The following is a 17,384-nucleotide window of genomic DNA, read 5'->3' on the forward strand; positions in this document are numbered from 1 at the left end:
ATCTCTCAACCTGTCCAAGAGGCCTGCTGCCCGCCGCAATCGCCGCCGGGCCGGCCCGCACCCTGCCATTGAGACTAAACGGGGATTATTTATTTTTTTAACTTGGCCGCCGGGCCGGGGCGGGCATCGCCCCCGGTACCTCCAGCCGCTACTATTTCCGCGGGCCGTGTTCCAACACTATTCACCCCGGCCAAGAGGCCTATTCCCCGGCCCGCACCCCGCCATTGAGACTGCACGGGAATTATTATTTTTTTATCTCTCAACCTGTCCAAGAGGCCTGCTGCCCGCCGCACTCGCCGCCGGGCCGGCCCGCACCCCGCCATTGAGACTGAACGGGGATTATTATTTTTTTTAACTCGGCCTCCGGGCCGGGGCGGGCTTCGCCCCCGGTACCTCCAGCCGCTTCTATTTCCGCGGGCCGTGTTCCAACACTATTCACCCCGGCCAAGAGGCCTATTCCCCGGCCCGCACCCCGCCATTGAGACTGCACGGGAATTATTATTTTTTTATCTCTCAACCTGTCCAAGAGGCCTGCTGCCCGCCGCACTCGCCGCCGGGCCGGCCCGCACCCCGCCATTGAGACTGAACGGGGATTATTTTTTTTTTTAACTCGGCCTCCGGGCCGGGGCGGGCTTCGCCCCCGGTACCTCCAGCCGCTTCTATTTACGCGCGCCGCGTTCCAACATATTCACCCCGGCCAAGAGGCCTATTCCCCGGCCCGCACCCCGCCATTGAGACTGCACGGGAATTATTATTTTTTTATCTCTCAACCTGTCCAAGAGGCCTGCTGCCCGCCGCACTCGCCGCCGGGCCGGCCCGCACCCCGCCATTGAGACTGAACGGGGATTATTATTTTTTTTAACTCGGCCTCCGGGCCGGGGCGGGCTTCGCCCCCGGTACCTCCAGCCGCTTCTATTTACGCGCGCCGCGTTCCAACATATTCACCCCGGCCAAGAGGCCTATTCCCCGGCCCGCACCCCGCCATTGAGACTGCATGGGAATTATTATTTTTTTATCTCTCAACCTGTCCAAGAGGCCTGCTGCCCGCCGCAATCGCCGCCGGGCCGGCCCGCACCCTGCCATTGAGACTGAACGGGAATTATTATTTTTTTATCTCTCAACCTGTCCAAGAGGCCTGCTGCCCGCCGCACTCGCCGCCGGGCCGGCCCGCACCCTGCCATTGAGACTGAACGGGGATTATTTATTTTTTTAACTTGGCCGCCGGGCCGGGGCGGGCATCGCCCCCGGTACCTCCAGCCGCTACTATTTCCGCGGGCCGTGTTCCAACACTATTCACCCCGGCCAAGAGGCCTATTCCCCGGCCCGCACCCCGCCATTGAGACTGCATGGGAATTATTATTTTTTTATCTCTCAACCTGTCCAAGAGGCCTGCTGCCCGCCGCAATCGCCGCCGGGCCGGCCCGCACCCTGCCATTGAGACTGAACGGGAATTATTATTTTTTTATCTCTCAACCTGTCCAAGAGGCCTGCTGCCCGCCGCACTCGCCGCCGGGTCGGCCCGCACCCTGCCATTGAGACTGAACGGGATTATTTATTTTTTTAACTTGGCCGCCGGGCCGGGGCGGGCATCGCCCCCGGTACCTCCAGCCGCTACTATTTCCGCGGGCCGTGTTCCAACACTATTCACCCCGGCCAAGAGGCCTATTCCCCGGCCCGCACCCCGCCATTGAGACTGCATGGGAATTATTATTTTTTTATCTCTCAACCTGTCCAAGAGGCCTGCTGCCCGCCGCAATCGCCGCCGGGCCGGCCCGCACCCTGCCATTGAGACTGAACGGGGATTATTTATTTTTTTAACTTGGCCGCCGGGCCGGGGCGGGCATCGCCCCCGGTACCTCCAGCCGCTACTATTTCCGCGGGCCGTGTTCCAACACTATTCACCCCGGCCAAGGGGCCTATTCCCCGGCCCGCACCCCGCCATTGAGACTGCACGGGAATTATTATTTTTTTATCTCTCAACCTGTCCAAGAGGCCTGCTGCCCGCCGCACTCGCCGCCGGGCCGGCCCGCACCCCGCCATTGAGACTGAACGGGGATTATTATTTTTTTTAACTCGGCCTCCGGGCCGGGGCGGGCTTCGCCCCCGGTACCTCCAGCCGCTTCTATTTACGCGCGCCGCGTTCCAACATATTCACCCCGGCCAAGAGGCCTATTCCCCGGCCCGCACCCCGCCATTGAGACTGCACGGGAATTATTATTTTTTTATCTCTCAACCTGTCCAAGAGGCCTGCTGCCCGCCGCACTCGCCGCCGGGCCGGCCCGCACCCCGCCATTGAGACTGAACGGGGATTATTATTTTTTTTAACTCGGCCTCCGGGCCGGGGCGGGCTTCGCCCCCGGTACCTCCAGCCGCTTCTATTTACGCGCGCCGCGTTCCAACATATTCACCCCGGCCAAGAGGCCTATTCCCCGGCCCGCACCCCGCCATTGAGACTGCATGGGAATTATTATTTTTTTATCTCTCAACCTGTCCAAGAGGCCTGCTGCCCGCCGCAATCGCCGCCGGGCCGGCCCGCACCCCGCCATTGAGACTGAACGGGATTATTATTTTTTTTAACTCGGCCTCCGGGCCGGGGCGGGCTTCGCCCCCGGTACCTCCAGCCGCTTCTATTTACGCGCGCTGCGTTCCAACATATTCACCCCGGCCAAGAGGCCTATTCCCCGGCCCGCACCCCGCCATTGAGACTGCACGGGAATTATTATTTTTTTATCTCTCAACCTGTCCAAGAGGCCTGCTGCCCGCCGCAATCGCCGCCGGGCCGGCCCGCACCCTGCCATTGAGACTGAACGGGAATTATTATTTTTTTATCTCTCAACCTGTCCAAGAGGCCTGCTGCCCGCCGCACTCGCCGCCGGGCCGGCCCGCACCCCGCCATTGAGACTGAACGGGGATTATTATTTTTTTTAACTCGGCCTCCGGGCCGGGGCGGGCTTCGCCCCCGGTACCTCCAGCCGCTTCTATTTACGCGCGCCGCGTTCCAACATATTCACCCCGGCCAAGAGGCCTATTCCCCGGCCCGCACCCCGCCATTGAGACTGCATGGGAATTATTATTTTTTTATCTCTCAACCTGTCCAAGAGGCCTGCTGCCCGCCGCAATCGCCGCCGGGCCGGCCCGCACCCTGCCATTGAGACTGAACGGGAATTATTATTTTTTTATCTCTCAACCTGTCCAAGAGGCCTGCTGCCCGCCGCACTCGCCGCCGGGCCGGCCCGCACCCTGCCATTGAGACTGAACGGGGATTATTTATTTTTTTAACTTGGCCGCCGGGCCGGGGCGGGCATCGCCCCCGGTACCTCCAGCCGCTACTATTTCCGCGGGCCGTGTTCCAACACTATTCACCCCGGCCAAGAGGCCTATTCCCCGGCCCGCACCCCGCCATTGAGACTGCATGGGAATTATTATTTTTTTATCTCTCAACCTGTCCAAGAGGCCTGCTGCCCGCCGCAATCGCCGCCGGGCCGGCCCGCACCCTGCCATTGAGACTGAACGGGGATTATTTATTTTTTTAACTTGGCCGCCGGGCCGGGGCGGGCATCGCCCCCGGTACCTCCAGCCGCTACTATTTCCGCGGGCCGTGTTCCAACACTATTCACCCCGGCCAAGAGGCCTATTCCCCGGCCCGCACCCCGCCATTGAGACTGCACGGGAATTATTATTTTTTTATCTCTCAACCTGTCCAAGAGGCCTGCTGCCCGCCGCACTCGCCGCCGGGCCGGCCCGCACCCCGCCATTGAGAATGAACGGGGATTATTATTTTTTTTAACTCGGCCTCCGGGCCGGGGCGGGCTTCGCCCCCGGTACCTCCAGCCGCTTCTATTTACGCGCGCCGCGTTCCAACATATTCACCCCGGCCAAGAGGCCTATTCCCCGGCCCGCACCCCGCCATTGAGACTGCATGGGAATTATTATTTTTTTATCTCTCAACCTGTCCAAGAGGCCTGCTGCCCGCCGCACTCGCCGCCGGGCCGGCCCGCACCCTGCCATTGAGACTGAACGGGGAATATTTATTTTTTTAACTTGGCCGCCGGGCCGGGGCGGGCATCGCCCCCGGTACCTCCAGCCGCTACTATTTCCGCGGGCCGTGTTCCAACACTATTCACCCCGGCCAAGAGGCCTATTCCCCGGCCCGCACCCCGCCATTGAGACTGCATGGGAATTATTATTTTTTTATCTCTCAACCTGTCCAAGAGGCCTGCTGCCCGCCGCAATCGCCGCCGGGCCGGCCCGCACCCTGCCATTGAGACTGAACGGGGATTATTTATTTTTTTAACTTGGCCGCCGGGCCGGGGCGGGCATCGCCCCCGGTACCTCCAGCCGCTACTATTTCCGCGGGCCGTGTTCCAACACTATTCACCCCGGCCAAGAGGCCTATTCCCCGGCCCGCACCCCGCCATTGAGACTGCACGGAAATTATTATTTTTTTATCTCTCAACCTGTCCAAGAGGCCTGCTGCCCGCCGCACTCGCCGCCGGGCCGGCCCGCACCCCGCCATTGAGAATGAACGGGGATTATTATTTTTTTTAACTCGGCCTCCGGGCCGGGGCGGGCTTCGCCCCCGGTACCTCCAGCCGCTTCTATTTACGCGCGCCGCGTTCCAACATATTCACCCCGGCCAAGAGGCCTATTCCCCGGCCCGCACCCCGCCATTGAGACTGCATGGGAATTATTATTTTTTTATCTCTCAACCTGTCCAAGAGGCCTGCTGCCCGCCGCACTCGCCGCCGGGCCGGCCCGCACCCTGCCATTGAGACTGAACGGGGAATATTTATTTTTTTAACTTGGCCGCCGGGCCGGGGCGGGCATCGCCCCCGGTACCTCCAGCCGCTACTATTTCCGCGGGCCGTGTTCCAACACTATTCACCCCGGCCAAGAGGCCTATTCCCCGGCCCGCACCCCGCCATTGAGACTGCATGGGAATTATTATTTTTTTATCTCTCAACCTGTCCAAGAGGCCTGCTGCCCGCCGCAATCGCCGCCGGGCCGGCCCGCACCCTGCCATTGAGACTGAACGGGGATTATTTATTTTTTTAACTTGGCCGCCGGGCCGGGGCGGGCATCGCCTCCGGTACCTCCAGCCGCTACTATTTCCGCGGGCCGTGTTCCAACACTATTCACCCCGGCCAAGAGGCCTATTCCACGGCCCGCACCCCGCCATTGAGACTGCACGGGAATTATTATTTTTTTATCTCTCAACCTGTCCAAGAGGCCTGCTGCCCGCCGCACTCGCCGCCGGGCCGGCCCGCACCCCGCCATTGAGACTGAACGGGGATTATTTTTTTTTTTAACTCGGCCTCCGGCCGGGGCGGGCTTCGCCCCCGGTACCTCCAGCCGCTTCTATTTACGCGCGCCGCGTTCCAACATATTCACCCCGGCCAAGAGGCCTCTTCCCCGGCCACACTCGTCCGCCGGGCCGGCCCGCACCCCGCCATTGAGACTGCACGGGAATTATTATTTTTTTATCTCTCAACCTGTCCAAGAGGCCTGCTGCCCGCCGCACTCGCCGCCGGGCCGGCCCGCACCCCGCCATTGAGACTGAACGGGGATTATTATTTTTTTTAACTCGGCCTCCGGGCCGGGGCGGCCTTCGCCCCCGGTACCTCCAGCCGCTTCTATTTACGCGCACCGCGTTCCAACATATTCACCCCGGCCAAGAGGCCTCTTCCCCGGCCACACTCGTCCGCCGGGCCGGCCCGCACCCTGCCATTGAGACTGAACGGGAATTATTATTTTTTTATCTCTCAACCTGTCCAAGAGGCCTGCTGCCCGCCGCACTCGCCGCCGGGCCGGCCCGCACCCCCGCCATTGAGACTGAACGGGGATTATTATTTTTTTTAACTCGGCCTCCGGGCCGGGGCGGGCTTCGCCCCCGGTACCTCCAGCCGCTTCTATTTACGCGCGCCGCGTTCCAACATATTCACCCCGGCCAAGAGGCCTATTCCCCGGCCCGCACCCCGCCATTGAGACTGCATGGGAATTATTATTTTTTTATCTCTCAACCTGTCCAAGAGGCCTGCTGCCCGCCGCAATCGCCGCCGGGCCGGCCCGCACCCTGCCATTGAGACTGAACGGGATTATTTATTTTTTTAACTTGGCCGCCGGGCCGGGGCGGGCATCGCCCCCGGTACCTCCAGCCGCTACTATTTCCGCGGGCCGTGTTCCAACACTATTCACCCCGGCCAAGAGGCCTATTCCCCGGCCCGCACCCCGCCATTGAGACTGCACGGGAATTATTATTTTTTTATCTCTCAACCTGTCCAAGAGGCCTGCTGCCCGCCGCACTCGCCGCCGGGCCGGCCCGCACCCCGCCATTGAGACTGAACGGGGATTATTATTTTTTTTAACTCGGCCTCCGGGCCGGGGCGGGCTTCGCCCCCGGTACCTCCAGCCGCTTCTATTTACGCGCGCCGCGTTCCAACATATTCACCCCGGCCAAGAGGCCTATTCCCCGGCCCGCACCCCGCCATTGTGACTGCATGGGAATTATTATTTTTTTATCTCTCAACCTGTCCAAGAGGCCTGCTGCCCGCCGCAATTGCCGCCGGGCCGGCCCGCACCCTGCCATTGAGACTGAACGGGGATTATTTATTTTTTTAACTTGGCCGCCGGGCCGGGGCGGGCATCGCCCCCGGTACCTCCAGCCGCTACTATTTCCGCGGGCCGTGTTCCAACACTATTCACCCCGGCCAAGAGGCCTATTCCCCGGCCCGCACCCCGCCATTGAGACTGCATGGGAATTATTATTTTTTTATCTCTCAACCTGTCCAAGAGGCCTGCTGCCCGCCGCAATCGCCGCCGGGCCGGCCCGCACCCTGCCATTGAGACTGAACGGGGATTATTTATTTTTTTAACTTGGCCGCCGGGCCGGGGCGGGCATCGCCCCCGGTACCTCCAGCCGCTTCTATTTACCCGCGCCGCGTTCCAACATATTCACCCCGGCCAAGAGGCCTATTCCCCGGCCCCTCACCCCGCCATTGAGACTGCATGGGAATTATTATTTTTTTATCTCTCAACCTGTCCAAGAGGCCTGCTGCCCGCCGCAATCGCCGCCGGGCCGGCCCGCACCCTGCCATTGAGACTGAACGGGATTATTTATTTTTTTAACTTGGCCGCCGGGCCGGGGCGGGCATCGCCCCCGGTACCTCCAGCCGCTACTATTTCCGCGGGCCGTGTTCCAACACTATTCACCCCGGCCAAGAGGCCTATTCCCCGGCCCGCACCCCGCCATTGAGACTGCACGGGAATTATTATTTTTTTTATCTCTCAACCTGTCCAAGTGGCCTGCTGCCCGCCGCACTCGCCGCCGGGCCGGCCCGCACCCCGCCATTGAGACTGAACGGGGATTATTATTTTTTTATCTCTCAACCTGTCCAAGAGGCCTGCTGACCGCCGCACTCGCCGCCGGGCCGGCCCGCACCCCGCCATTGAGACTGCACGGGAATTATTATTTTTTTATCTCTCAACCTGTCCAAGAGGCCTGCTGCCCGCCGCACTCGCCGCCGGGCCGGCCCGCACCCCGCCATTGAGACTGAACGGGGATTATTATTTTTTTTAACTCGGCCTCCGGGCCGGGGCGGGCTTCGCCCCCGGTACCTCCAGCCGCTTCTAATTACGCGCGCCCCGTTCCAACATATTCACCCCGGCCAAGAGGCCTATTCCCCGGCCCGCACCCCGCCATTGAGACTGCACGGGAATTATTATTTTTTTATCTCTCAACCTGTCCAAGAGGCCTGCTGCCCGCCGCACTCGCCGCCGGGCCGGCCCGCACCCCGCCATTGAGACTGAACGGGGATTATTATTTTTTTTAACTCGGCCTCCGGGCCGGGGCGGGCTTCGCCCCCGGTACCTCCAGCCGCTTCTATTTACGCGCGCCGCGTTCCAACATATTCACCCCGGCCAAGAGGCCTATTCCCCGGCCCGCACCCCGCCATTGAGACTGCACGGGAATTATTATTTTTTTATCTCTCAACCTGTCCAAGAGGCCTGCTGCCCGCCGCACTCGCCGCCGGGCCGGCCCGCACCCCGCCATTGAGACTGAACGGGGATTATTATTTTTTTTAACTCGGCCTCCGGGCCGGGGCGGGCTTCGCCCCCGGTACCTCCAGCCGCTTCTATTTACGCGCGCCGCGTTCCAACATATTCACCCCGGCCAAGAGGCCTATTCCCCGGCCCGCACCCCGCCATTGAGACTGCATGGGAATTATTATTTTTTTATCTCTCAACCTGTCCAAGAGGCCTGCTGCCCGCCGCAATCGCCGCCGGGCCGGCCCGCACCCTGCCATTGAGACTGAACGGGATTATTTATTTTTTTAACTTGGCCGCCGGGCCGGGGCGGGCATCGCCCCCGGTACCTCCAGCCGCTACTATTTCCGCGGGCCGTGTTCCAACACTATTCACCCCGGCCAAGAGGCCTATTCCCCGGCCCGCACCCCGCCATTGAGACTGCACGGGAATTATTATTTTTTTATCTCTCAACCTGTCCAAGAGGCCTGCTGCCCGCCGCAATCGCCGCCGGGCCGGCCCGCACCCTGCCATTGAGACTGAACGGGGATTATTTATTTTTTTAACTTGGCCGCCGGGCCGGGGCGGGCATCGCCCCCGGTACCTCCAGCCGCTTCTATTTACCCGCGCCGCGTTCCAACATATTCACCCCGGCCAAGAGGCCTATTCCCCGGCCCGCACCCCGCCATTGAGACTGCATGGGAATTATTATTTTTTTATCTCTCAACCTGTCCAAGAGGCCTGCTGCCCGCCGCAATCGCCGCCGGGCCGGCCCGCACCCTGCCATTGAGACTGAACGGGATTATTTATTTTTTTAACTTGGCCGCCGGGCCGGGGCGGGCATCGCCCCCGGTACCTCCAGCCGCTACTATTTCCGCGGGCCGTGTTCCAACACTATTCACCCCGGCCAAGAGGCCTATTCCCCGGCCCGCACCCCGCCATTGAGACTGCACGGGAATTATTATTTTTTTATCTCTCAACCTGTCCAAGTGGCCTGCTGCCCGCCGCACTCGCCGCCGGGCCGGCCCGCACCCCGCCATTGAGACTGAACGGGGATTATTATTTTTTTATCTCTCAACCTGTCCAAGAGGCCTGCTGCCCGCCGCACTCGCCGCCGGGCCGGCCCGCACCCCGCCATTGAGACTGCACGGGAATTATTATTTTTTTATCTCTCAACCTGTCCAAGAGGCCTGCTGCCCGCCGCACTCGCCGCCGGGCCGGCCCGCACCCCGCCATTGAGACTGAACGGGGATTATTATTTTTTTTAACTCGGCCTCCGGGCCGGGGCGGGCTTCGCCCCCGGTACCTCGAGCCGCTTCTATTTACGCGCGCCGCGTTCCAACATATTCACCCCGGCCAAGAGGCCTCTTCCCCGGCCACACTCGTCCGCCGGGCCGTCCCGCACCCCGCCATTGAGACTGCACGGGAATTATTATTTTTTTATCTCTCAACCTGTCCAAGAGGCCTGCTGCCCGCCGCACTCGCCGCCGGGCCGGCCCGCACCCCGCCATTGAGACTGAACGGGGATTATTATTTTTTTTAACTCGGCCTCCGGGCCGGGGCGGGCTTCGCCCCCGGTACCTCCAGCCGCTTCTATTTACGGGCGCCGCGTTCCAACATATTCACCCCGGCCAAGAGGCCTATTCCCCGGCCCGCACCCCGCCATTGTGACTGCATGGGAATTATTATTTTTTTATCTCTCAACCTGTCCAAGAGGCCTGCTGCCCGCCGCAATTGCCGCCGGGCCGGCCCGCACCCTGCCATTGAGACTGAACGGGGATTATTTATTTTTTTAACTTGGCCGCCGGGCCGGGGCGGGCATCGCCCCCGGTACCTCCAGCCGCTACTATTTCCGCGGGCCGTGTTCCAACACTATTCACCCCGGCCAAGAGGCCTATTCCCCGGCCCGCACCCCGCCATTGAGACTGCATGGGAATTATTATTTTTTTATCTCTCAACCTGTCCAAGAGGCCTGCTGCCCGCCGCAATCGCCGCCGGGCCGGCCCGCACCCTGCCATTGAGACTGAACGGGGATTATTTATTTTTTTAACTTGGCCGCCGGGCCGGGGCGGGCATCGCCCCCGGTACCTCCAGCCGCTTCTATTTACCCGCGCCGCGTTCCAACATATTCACCCCGGCCAAGAGGCCTATTCCCCGGCCCGCACCCCGCCATTGAGACTGCATGGGAATTATTATTTTTTTATCTCTCAACCTGTCCAAGAGGCCTGCTGCCCGCCGCAATCGCCGCCGGGCCGGCCCGCACCCTGCCATTGAGACTGAACGGGATTATTTATTTTTTTAACTTGGCCGCCGGGCCGGGGCGGGCATCGCCCCCGGTACCTCCAGCCGCTACTATTTCCGCGGGCCGTGTTCCAACACTATTCACCCCGGCCAAGAGGCCTATTCCCCGGCCCGCACCCCGCCATTGAGACTGCACGGGAATTATTATTTTTTTATCTCTCAACCTGTCCAAGTGGCCTGCTGCCCGCCGCACTCGCCGCCGGGCCGGCCCGCACCCCGCCATTGAGACTGAACGGGGATTATTATTTTTTTATCTCTCAACCTGTCCAAGAGGCCTGCTGCCCGCCGCACTCGCCGCCGGGCCGGCCCGCACCCCGCCATTGAGACTGCACGGGAATTATTATTTTTTTATCTCTCAACCTGTCCAAGAGGCCTGCTGCCCGCCGCAATCGCCGCCGGGCCGGCACGCACCCTGCCATTGAGACTGAACGGGAATTATTATTTTTTTATCTCTCAACCTGTCCAAGAGGCCTGCTGCCCGCCGCCCTCGCCGCCGGGCCGGCCCGCACCCTGCCATTGAGACTGAACGGGGATTATTTATTTTTTTAACTCGGCCTCCGGGCCGGGGCGGGCTTCGCCCCCGGTACCTCCAGCCGCTTCTATTTACGCGCGCCGCGTTCCAACATATTCACCCCGGCCAAGAGGCCTCTTCCCCGGCCACACTCGTCCGCCGGGCCGGCCCGCACCCCGCCATTGAGACTGCACGGGAATTATTATTTTTTTATCTCTCAACCTGTCCAAGAGGCCTGCTGCCCGCCGCACTCGCCGCCGGGCCGGCCCGCACCCCGCCATTGAGACTGAACGGGGATTATTATTTTTTTTAACTCGGCCTCCGGGCCGGGGCGGCCTTCGCCCCCGGTACCTCCAGCCGCTTCTATTTACGCGCACCGCGTTCCAACATATTCACCCCGGCCAAGAGGCCTCTTCCCCGGCCACACTCGTCCGCCGGGCCGGCCCGCACCCTGCCATTGAGACTGAACGGGAATTATTATTTTTTTATCTCTCAACCTGTCCAAGAGGCCTGCTGCCCGCCGCACTCGCCGCCGGGCCGGCCCGCACCCCGCCATTGAGACTGAACGGGGATTATTATTTTTTTTAACTCGGCCTCCGGGCCGGGGCGGGCTTCGCCCCCGGTACCTCCAGCCGCTTCTATTTACGCGCGCCGCGTTCCAACATATTCACCCCGGCCAAGAGGCCTATTCCCCGGCCCGCACCCCGCCATTGAGACTGCATGGGAATTATTATTTTTTTATCTCTCAACCTGTCCAAGAGGCCTGCTGCCCGCCGCAATCGCCGCCGGGCCGGCCCGCACCCTGCCATTGAGACTGAACGGGGATTATTTATTTTTTTAACTAGGCCGCCGGGCCGGGGCGGGCATCGCCCCCGGTACCTCCAGCCGCTACTATTTCCGCGGGCCGTGTTCCAACACTATTCACCCCGGCCAAGAGGCCTATTCCCCGGCCCGCACCCCGCCATTGAGACTGCACGGGAATTATTATTTTTTTATCTCTCAACCTGTCCAAGAGGCCTGCTGCCCGCCGCACTCGCCGCCGGGCCGGCCCGCACCCCGCCATTGAGACTGAACGGGGATTATTATTTTTTTTAACTCGGCCTCCGGGCCGGGGCGGGCTTCGCCCCCGGTACCTCCAGCCGCTTCTATTTACGCGCGCCGCGTTCCAACATATTCACCCCGGCCAAGAGGCCTATTCGCCGGCCCGCACCCCGCCATTGAGACTGCATGGGAATTATTATTTTTTTATCTCTCAACCTGTCCAAGAGGCCTGCTGCCCGCCGCAATCGCCGCCGGGCCGGCCCGCACCCTGCCATTGAGACTGAACGGGATTATTTATTTTTTTAACTTGGCCGCCGGGCCGGGGCGGGCATCGCCCCCGGTACCTCCAGCCGCTACTATTTCCGCGGGCCGTGTTCCAACACTATTCACCCCGGCCAAGAGGCCTATTCCCCGGCCCGCACCCCGCCATTGAGACTGCACGGGAATTATTATTTTTTTATCTCTCAACCTGTCCAAGAGGCCTGCTGCCCGCCGCACTCGCCGCCGGGCCGGCCCGCACCCCGCCATTGAGACTGAACGGGATTATTATTTTTTTTAACTCGGCCTCCGGGCCGGGGCGGGCTTCGCCCCCGGTACCTCCAGCCGCTTCTAATTACGCGCGCCGCGTTCCAACATATTCACCCCGGCCAAGAGGCCTATTCCCCGGCCCGCACCCCGCCATTGAGACTGCACGGGAATTATTATTTTTTTATCTCTCAACCTGTCCAAGAGGCCTGCTGCCCGCCGCACTCGCCGCCGGGCCGGCCCGCACCCCGCCATTGAGACTGAACGGGGATTATTATTTTTTTTAACTCGGCCTCCGGGCCGGGGCGGGCTTCGCCCCCGGTACCTCCAGCCGCTTCTATTTACGCGCGCCGCGTTCCAACATATTCACCCCGGCCAAGAGGCCTATTCCCCGGCCCGCACCCCGCCATTGTGACTGCATGGGAATTATTATTTTTTTATCTCTCAACCTGTCCAAGAGGCCTGCTGCCCGCCGCAATTGCCGCCGGGCCGGCCCGCACCCTGCCATTGAGACTGAACGGGGATTATTTATTTTTTTAACTTGGCCGCCGGGCCGGGGCGGGCATCGCCCCCGGTACCTCCAGCCGCTACTATTTCCGCGGGCCGTGTTCCAACACTATTCACCCCGGCCAAGAGGCCTATTCCCCGGCCCGCACCCCGCCATTGAGACTGAACGGGGATTATTATTTTTTTTAACTCGGCCTCCGGGCCGGGGCGGGCTTCGCCCCCGGTACCTCCAGCCGCTTCTAATTACGCGCGCCCCGTTCCAACATATTCACCCCGGCCAAGAGGCCTATTCCCCGGCCCGCACCCCGCCATTGAGACTGCACGGGAATTATTATTTTTTTATCTCTCAACCTGTCCAAGAGGCCTGCTGCCCGCCGCACTCGCCGCCGGGCCGGCCCGCACCCCGCCATTGAGACTGAACGGGGATTATTATTTTTTTTAACTCGGCCTCCGGGCCGGGGCGGGCTTCGCCCCCGGTACCTCCAGCCGCTTCTATTTACGCGCGCCGCGTTCCAACATATTCACCCCGGCCAAGAGGCCTATTCCCCGGCCCGCACCCCGCCATTGAGACTGCACGGGAATTATTATTTTTTTATCTCTCAACCTGTCCAAGAGGCCTGCTGCCCGCCGCACTCGCCGCCGGGCCGGCCCGCACCCCGCCATTGAGACTGAACGGGGATTATTATTTTTTTTAACTCGGCCTCCGGGCCGGGGCGGGCTTCGCCCCCGGTACCTCCAGCCGCTTCTATTTACGCGCGCCGCGTTCCAACATATTCACCCCGGCCAAGAGGCCTATTCCCCGGCCCGCACCCCGCCATTGAGACTGCATGGGAATTATTATTTTTTTATCTCTCAACCTGTCCAAGAGGCCTGCTGCCCGCCGCAATCGCCGCCGGGCCGGCCCGCACCCTGCCATTGAGACTGAACGGGATTATTTATTTTTTTAACTTGGCCGCCGGGCCGGGGCGGGCATCGCCCCCGGTACCTCCAGCCGCTACTATTTCCGCGGGCCGTGTTCCAACACTATTCACCCCGGCCAAGAGGCCTATTCCCCGGCCCGCACCCCGCCATTGAGACTGCACGGGAATTATTATTTTTTTATCTCTCAACCTGTCCAAGAGGCCTGCTGCCCGCCGCAATCGCCGCCGGGCCGGCCCGCACCCTGCCATTGAGACTGAACGGGGATTATTTATTTTTTTAACTTGGCCGCCGGGCCGGGGCGGGCATCGCCCCCGGTACCTCCAGCCGCTTCTATTTACCCGCGCCGCGTTCCAACATATTCACCCCGGCCAAGAGGCCTATTCCCCGGCCCGCACCCCGCCATTGAGACTGCATGGGAATTATTATTTTTTTATCTCTCAACCTGTCCAAGAGGCCTGCTGCCCGCCGCAATCGCCGCCGGGCCGGCCCGCACCCTGCCATTGAGACTGAACGGGATTATTTATTTTTTTAACTTGGCCGCCGGGCCGGGGCGGGCATCGCCCCCGGTACCTCCAGCCGCTACTATTTCCGCGGGCCGTGTTCCAACACTATTCACCCCGGCCAAGAGGCCTATTCCCCGGCCCGCACCCCGCCATTGAGACTGCACGGGAATTATTATTTTTTTATCTCTCAACCTGTCCAAGTGGCCTGCTGCCCGCCGCACTCGCCGCCGGGCCGGCCCGCACCCCGCCATTGAGACTGAACGGGGATTATTATTTTTTTATCTCTCAACCTGTCCAAGAGGCCTGCTGCCCGCCGCACTCGCCGCCGGGCCGGCCCGCACCCCGCCATTGAGACTGCACGGGAATTATTATTTTTTTATCTCTCAACCTGTCCAAGAGGCCTGCTGCCCGCCGCACTCGCCGCCGGGCCGGCCCGCACCCCGCCATTGAGACTGAACGGGGATTATTATTTTTTTTAACTCGGCCTCCGGGCCGGGGCGGGCTTCGCCCCCGGTACCTCGAGCCGCTTCTATTTACGCGCGCCGCGTTCCAACATATTCACCCCGGCCAAGAGGCCTCTTCCCCGGCCACACTCGTCCGCCGGGCCGTCCCGCACCCCGCCATTGAGACTGCACGGGAATTATTATTTTTTTATCTCTCAACCTGTCCAAGAGGCCTGCTGCCCGCCGCACTCTCCGCCGGGCCGGCCCGCACCCCGCCATTGAGACTGAACGGGATTATTATTTTTTTTAACTCGGCCTCCGGGCCGGGGCGGGCTTCGCCCCCGGTACCTCCAGCCGCTTCTAATTACGCGCGCCGCGTTCCAACATATTCACCCCGGCCAAGAGGCCTATTCCCCGGCCCGCACCCCGCCATTGAGACTGCACGGGAATTATTATTTTTTTATCTCTCAACCTGTCCAAGAGGCCTGCTGCCCGCCGCACTCGCCGCCGGGCCGGCCCGCACCCCGCCATTGAGACTGAACTGGGATTATTATTTTTTTTAACTCGGCCTCCGGGCCGGGGCGGGCTTCGCCCCCGGTACCTCCAGCCGCTTCTATTTACGCGCGCCGCGTTCCAACATATTCACCCCGGCCAAGAGGCCTATTCCCCGGCCCGCACCCCGCCATTGTGACTGCATGGGAATTATTATTTTTTTATCTCTCAACCTGTCCAAGAGGCCTGCTGCCCGCCGCAATTGCCGCCGGGCCGGCCCGCACCCTGCCATTGAGACTGAACGGGGATTATTTATTTTTTTAACTTGGCCGCCGGGCCGGGGCGGGCATCGCCCCCGGTACCTCCAGCCGCTACTATTTCCGCGGGCCGTGTTCCAACACTATTCACCCCGGCCAAGAGGCCTATTCCCCGGCCCGCACCCCGCCATTGAGACTGCATGGGAATTATTATTTTTTTATCTCTCAACCTGTCCAAGAGGCCTGCTGCCCGCCGCAATCGCCGCCGGGCCGGCCCGCACCCTGCCATTGAGACTGAACGGGGATTATTTATTTTTTTAACTTGGCCGCCGGGCCGGGGCGGGCATCGCCCCCGGTACCTCCAGCCGCTTCTATTTACCCGCGCCGCGTTCCAACATATTCACCCCGGCCAAGAGGCCTATTCCCCGGCCCGCACCCCGCCATTGAGACTGCATGGGAATTATTATTTTTTTATCTCTCAACCTGTCCAAGAGGCCTGCTGCCCGCCGCAATCGCCGCCGGGCCGGCCCGCACCCTGCCATTGAGACTGAACGGGATTATTTATTTTTTTAACTTGGCCGCCGGGCCGGGGCGGGCATCGCCCCCGGTACCTCCAGCCGCTACTATTTCCGCGGGCCGTGTTCCAACACTATTCACCCCGGCCAAGAGGCCTATTCCCCGGCCCGCACCCCGCCATTGAGACTGCACGGGAATTATTATTTTTTTATCTCTCAACCTGTCCAAGTGGCCTGCTGCCCGCCGCACTCGCCGCCGGGCCGGCCCGCACCTCGCCATTGAGACTGAACGGGGATTATTATTTTTTTATCTCTCAACCTGTCCAAGAGGCCTGCTGCCCGCCGCACTCGCCGCCGGGCCGGCCCGCACCCCGCCATTGAGACTGCACGGGAATTATTATTTTTTTATCTCTCAACCTGTCCAAGAGGCCTGCTGCCCGCCGCACTCGCCGCCGGGCCGGCCCGCACCCCGCCATTGAGACTGAACGGGGATTATTATTTTTTTTAACTCGGCCTCCGGGCCGGGGCGGGCTTCGCCCCCGGTACCTCCAGCCGCTTCTAATTACGCGCGCCCCGTTCCAACATATTCACCCCGGCCAAGAGGCCTATTCCCCGGCCCGCACCCCGCCATTGAGACTGCACGGGAATTATTATTTTTTTATCTCTCAACCTGTCCAAGAGGCCTGCTGCCCGCCGCACTCGCCGCCGGGCCGGCCCGCACCCCGCCATTGAGACTGAACGGGGATTATTATTTTTTTTAACTCGGCCTCCGGGCCGGGGCGGGCTTCGCCCCCGGTACCTCCAGCCGCTTCTATTTACGCGCGCCGCGTTCCAACATATTCACCCCGGCCAAGAGGCCTATTCCCCGGCCCGCACCCCGCCATTGAGACTGCACGGGAATTATTATTTTTTTATCTCTCAACCTGTCCAAGAGGCCTGCTGCCCGCCGCACTCGCCGCCGGGCCGGCCCGCACCCCGCCATTGAGACTGAACGGGAATTATTATTTTTTTTAACTCGGCCTCCGGGCCGGGGCGGGCTTCGCCCCCGGTACCTCCAGCCGCTTCTATTTACGCGCGCCGCGTTCCAACATATTCACCCCGGCCAAGAGGCCTATTCCCCGGCCCGCACCCCGCCATTGAGACTGCATGGGAATTATTATTTTTTTATCTCTCAACCTGTCCAAGAGGCCTGCTGCCCGCCGCAATCGCCGCCGGGCCGGCCCGCACCCTGCCATTGAGACTGAACGGGATTATTTATTTTTTTAACTTGGCCGCCGGGCCGGGGCGGGCATCGCCCCCGGTACCTCCAGCCGCTACTATTTCCGCGGGCCGTGTTCCAACACTAT

The sequence above is a fragment of the Hippocampus zosterae genome, chromosome 4 (assembly GCF_025434085.1).
Source record: "Hippocampus zosterae strain Florida chromosome 4, ASM2543408v3, whole genome shotgun sequence".
In the NCBI taxonomy this organism is placed as follows: Eukaryota; Metazoa; Chordata; class Actinopteri; order Syngnathiformes; family Syngnathidae; genus Hippocampus; species Hippocampus zosterae.